Source organism: Microtus ochrogaster, chromosome 4 (genome assembly GCF_000317375.1).
Source record: "Microtus ochrogaster isolate Prairie Vole_2 chromosome 4, MicOch1.0, whole genome shotgun sequence".
Taxonomy (NCBI): domain Eukaryota; kingdom Metazoa; phylum Chordata; class Mammalia; order Rodentia; family Cricetidae; genus Microtus; species Microtus ochrogaster.
Genome location: NC_022011.1, coordinates 43,486,058 through 43,491,392, shown reverse-complemented (window position 1 = coordinate 43,491,392; position 5,335 = coordinate 43,486,058).

Below are 5,335 nucleotides of genomic sequence, written 5' to 3'. Positions count from 1 at the left end.
TTTAATTTAATGTTAGCTGCCGGCTTGCTGTAAATAGCTTATTATATTTAGGTATAGGTGTTTGTGATTTTAAACTTGTCATTTTCTCAAACTTTCTTTCTTTTACAGATTTTGTTGTTGTTTGGCTTTTTTCGAGACAGGGTTTCATCTGTTTAACAGCCCTGGCTGCTCTGGAACTTGCTTTGTAGACCAGGCTGGCCTCGAACTCACAGAGATGCACTTGCCTCTGCCTCCTGAGTGCTGGGATTAAAGACATGTGCTGCCATGCCCAGTCTCTTTTAAGATTTTTTAAAAATATCACTATGTATCTCTGTGTATCTGTGTGTGGGTATGTGCATGTGAGTGGATGCCCTCAGAGGCCAGAGCCATGGGATTCCCCTGGAAGTGGTAGAGTAAGTGGTTGTGAACTGCATGACACTGGTGCTGGGAACTGAGCTCAGGTCCTGCTCTTAGCCACTCAGCCAGCTCTCCAGTCAGTCCCATTGAAAGGCTCACAGCTGCCTGTAACTTCAGCTCCCAGGAACTGCACATCCTTTTCTGGTATTCCTATGTGCACCAGCACATACACAGACACACACACATGCAAACATAAACAAAAAAGTCAGTAATTTTGTAAGTTACACTCTTCAGTGTGGATTACTCGCTTCCCATTGACTTTGTAGTAGATGTCATCTCTGCACTGTGGGACAAGGGCAACAGCTGCCTAGGTTACTTTGTTGCTCAACTGGACCACACCTTCCAGTTTTATTGCTTCCCAATATTTCCATCAAATTGTGACTCGGCCACTGGTTGGGTCCGTGCTCTCATGATGCAACCCTTCCCTCCAGCCTCACCTCTGAGCATTGAATTAGTGGCATGTCTTCAGTGTATAAGCCATTGGGGACAATTCGTATTCATGCTGCAATAGTGATCAATGTAGCTTGACCAGATGGCAGGCAGTGAGCAACAGCCACTCATTCTCTTCATTCCCAGGTTCTGGGGTAGTGTTTGTGTATATACATATGGTAGGAGTTTTGAGTAGCATGGATCAAGATGGGTGGCACTGGGAAAAGAATGAACTAAAGGGGTATTGATCAGTCACATAGTCTTTGGGAAAGCTGGGGAATTCAGGCTTTGTAGTGATGTAGCCAAAGCAGGTGACAATTAGGAAATAGGACCAAAGCTGCCAGTCATTGCCACAACCACCACCATTGCCACTGACAACTGGACACTCATCTGCAACCTTGCTGTCCCTGCAGCAGTAGATCCTCTGCCACTGCCTCCCTGGCTTCCAGAGATCAAGTCAGAGGGGTGACAAGGTAATGCACAGGAGAGGTGGGGCAGACATTTGTTGCTGTTTTGTTTTTCTTTTCTATTTTCTTTCCTCCCTCCCCCCCTCCCTTCCTCTCTCTCTCTTTCTCTCTTTCTTTCCTTTCTTTGCCTCTCTTTGTCTATCTCTTTTTCTTTCTTTTTTTAAGGCAGGATTTCTCTGTGTAACCCTGGGTGTCCTGGAATTCACTCTGTAGACCAGGCTGGCCTCAAACTCACAGAGATTCACCTACCTCTGCCTCCTGATTGCTGGGATTAAAGGTGTGCACCACCACCACCTGGTGGGGGCAGGCATTTTTGTGTTAAACTTGGAGGGTGCATGGTGTTAACTTCCATGGCAAAGCTATGCATTCTCAAGCCTCTGTTCCTCTGTGTGTGTGTGTGTGTGTGTGTGTGTGTGTGTGTGTTTTGTCTTGCTACTTTTGAAGGACGTGGGATGTTGTGATCCAGCTGCCCTCACTTCCCCTGACTGACAGCGGAACTTTCTTGTGGTCTGTAATTGACAAGGATGTTTGTGTTCTTTCTGGCTGGTGGGCCTCCTCAGAAGGAGTAGAGGTATAAAAGGTTGCTGGGCAAAATAAAGGTTGCTGTTCTTCCACCTGAGCCTCCATGTCTTATCCTGGCACACTGCCCCCCCCCCCCCCAGTCTTGGCTGCGCTAGCTGCAGCAGTGGGACACACAGGCTGTCTTTGGTCAGCCCCTTCCTTCAGATTTTCTTCCTTACCTCTCTTCTCCTAGCTCTGTGCTGGAAGAACTATGCGGGGTGGTGTGTGTGTCTCCTGGCTTTGGAGTAGCCCATGGGGAAGAGATTCAGAGGAAACTGTAGGGAGGGAGGACTATGCATTACATTACAGGGTACTTAGGGGATCTGTCTGCATGTGCCATGAGGTGACTGGCTGCAGTCTTTGCCTTAGACTCAGCTTGGACCGTGGTCCTCTCACTCCAGGTCCCCTGCCTGTATGCTTTAGACTTCAGGTGGGAGTAGTTCTCCAGAGTCGACAGCTTTGGGCTGGTGCACAGTTTATTCCCTTTACCTCTTCTCCAAAGCTGGTGTCCCCATGATGTTGTTCTGGGACCCAGAGCCTACAGTGTGGCTGTGCCTGCTCGGTCCATCGTGTCTAATTTGGGAGTCAGCAGAAAGTAAATTAAACCAGAGAGGCTCTAATTTGCAAATGGAACATGTGGCAGGAACTAAGCAGAGCCTTATGTTTGAATTGGGTATTTAAAATGTTTTAAGAATCCTCTTCGTGTGCAGATGCCAGGAGCCTTAGCATTATCATGTCTTAAGTAACGGTGCACTAGTGCAATGCCCTCTAGTTTAGATGTTTTTAATGGCCGGGGCATTTATCTGTGTCCTCTTAAAAAAAAATGTATGTTTTCAGAAAAGAAAACTGACATGGCCTTCCAGCTGCTCAAAGTGGTAACCCCCACTGTACCTTTCTTATGGAAGATGTCTTTCATCTTGTTTTTGAGAGAGGTACAAAATAAGTCTTGCCACTATCTTGTCTGTATATGTGGGCAAACGTGTGTGTGTTTATTTATTTAACAAACATTTTTTCTACTGCTATTTTAGCATTCTGCAAACAGTTGAATGAATTTTCCTATAGTCCCTTCAGGGAAATAGTATTCCCCATCCTACCCCCTCTCTTTCTTTTTCTACAAACATGCAAATTCAAACACACAGAGGGAAGGGACTTCATAGGAGTCATACAGCTACTAAGTGGCTGAGATAGGAACCTGGTTTCCCAATCTGTACCCCGAGTCACTTGCTGTGTGGCCTCTGCTTTTGCTTGGAGCCTGTAGCTCGTCCATGTCTCTGGGCTTTCCTCTGTCCCTCTCTCATCTTCCTATATTCACAGGTCTCGTGGACTCAGAGGATCTGCTATGTAGCAGAGGACCCTGTTGAGCTGTCCAGACAGTCTAGGAAGGAAAACAGACTCTGTCTGTCCCTGGGAGACCTCACAGGGTGACCTGTGAGAGGGTCACAGAAGGCACCCGACCAAGTCTAGAAGGAGCAGTCTTTTCAGCCCTCCGTGCTTAATTTTTATTTATTTATTTTGGATATAGGATCTCTCTGTAACCCTGGCTGTCCTGGAACTTGCTATGTAGACCAGGCTGGCTTCACACTCATAGAGGTCTGCCTGCCTCTGCCTCCTAAGTACTGGGATAAAAGGTGTGCACCACCATGCTTGGCTCTCTATGTTTAACTTTTTGGCAACAAACTGCTGTCCACTGTGGCTGCACTTGTAACTAGAAGTTTCTCTCCTGCTTGCCAGTTTCCCAATAAACACTCAGAGGCTTGTCTTAATTATGAAAGTTTTGCTGATGGCTCAGGCTTATTACTAACTAGCTCTTACTTTTTAATTAGCCCATTTCTATTATTTTATATTTTTACCATAAGGCTTGTGACTTGTTACCTCACATCTTGCTTCTCTGGTGGCTGCTGGTGCCTCCCTTGACTCCACCTTCTTTCTCCCTGTATTCAGTTTGGCTTTCCCATCTAGCTATATTTTGCCCTGTCATAGTCCAAAGCAGCTTTATTCATCAACTAATAAAAGCAACACATATTTACAGCAAACAGAAGGGCTTCCACATCACGAACTGTTTCCTTCCCTACCAGCTACACATGTGGCCCATGTGACAATTCTGATTCTTAGCATTAGCAATATGAATTTTCTGTCTATTCGTGTGAGCCCATTCAAGTAGGGAGTAGAACATTTTGGCTGGCTGTGCCCTAACTCTGATGTTATATTCTGTTATGACATGATCTAGACAGGGAAGACTGGAAGGCAGTGGCTGGTATCTGGATGCTCTGTGCAACCTGCACATCATAGTTATATTGTTGTTCATGGGGAAAGCAGATGTTTGTTCCATGCATCCACTAAAAAAATGTCCAACTGACGTCCATGTAATGTATTCAGGTCCTATATTTTGATCTCAAGGGTCCCTGGAAGGCCTATATGTTAAAGTCTTGGTCCTGAGCATGACTACTGGGAAGTGGAGGGACCTTTGAGAGGTGAGGCCTGTTGTGGAGTCCTTAGGTCACTAGTTGGTACACCCTTGAGAAAGACTGTGGGGCTCCAGTTCCAGCCCCAGCCTCTCCATCTTCCTTCTGGCTTCCTAGGCATGAGGGTGGCAGTTGTATTCTGTTATATGCCATTGCTACAGTGTGCCACCGCACCACAGCTCTGGAGCAACAAGTCCAGATGACCATGGCTTGGAATCTCCAAAGACATTAGTCAAAGTAAGCCTTCCCTCTTTTTCTTTTTCTGCAGTGATGGGGATCGAACCTGGGATCTAATGCATGCTAGGCCACCACAGAACCATAGCCCCAGCCCTAAGCCTTCTACCTTTTCTAATTGATTATCTCATGTGTTTGTTCTAGAACTGAAAGCTGGCGTAGGATTCTGTCCTCTCCCTGACACTCTACTGTGACATTGCTATGTGTCAGGTCCTGTGAGTGTGATGGGCAGGTCCCATCTCCCTTTTCCTCTACTGGTCTTTGTGCACATCTTTGTGCTGATGACATTGGAATTAGCAAAGCCAGCAGCAAGGAAGCCTCACTTATCTGTTGTTCTCAGCTCTTTTGAGCTGTGCTAGTTTTTTTTTAAAAGTCTGACTGGGTGCTGGGCGATGGGTCAGCCAGTAACATGCTCGCTGTGTAAGAAAAGGGTCCAAAGAGAGGAAGGGCTCAGCACTCTCACCCCTAGCTGAGAAGCTATTGACAGTTGAAGGTACCGAGGAAGAGATTCAGTTTTCCTTACAGGCTCCTAGCAAGTAAACCAAGCTCAGTGAACAGCCTACACCCATGAGCTTATGGGCAGTACAAATTAGACATGGTGGGTTATTAAAAAAAACAACACGCCAGGCAGTGGTGGTGCATGCCTTTAATCCCAGCACTTGAGAAGCAGAGGCAGATGAATCTCTGTGAGTTCAAGGATAGCCTGGTCTACAGAGTGAGTTCCAGGATAGCCAGGGCCACACAGAGAAACCCTGTCTTGAAAAACAGAACTGAGGCAGAAGGGTG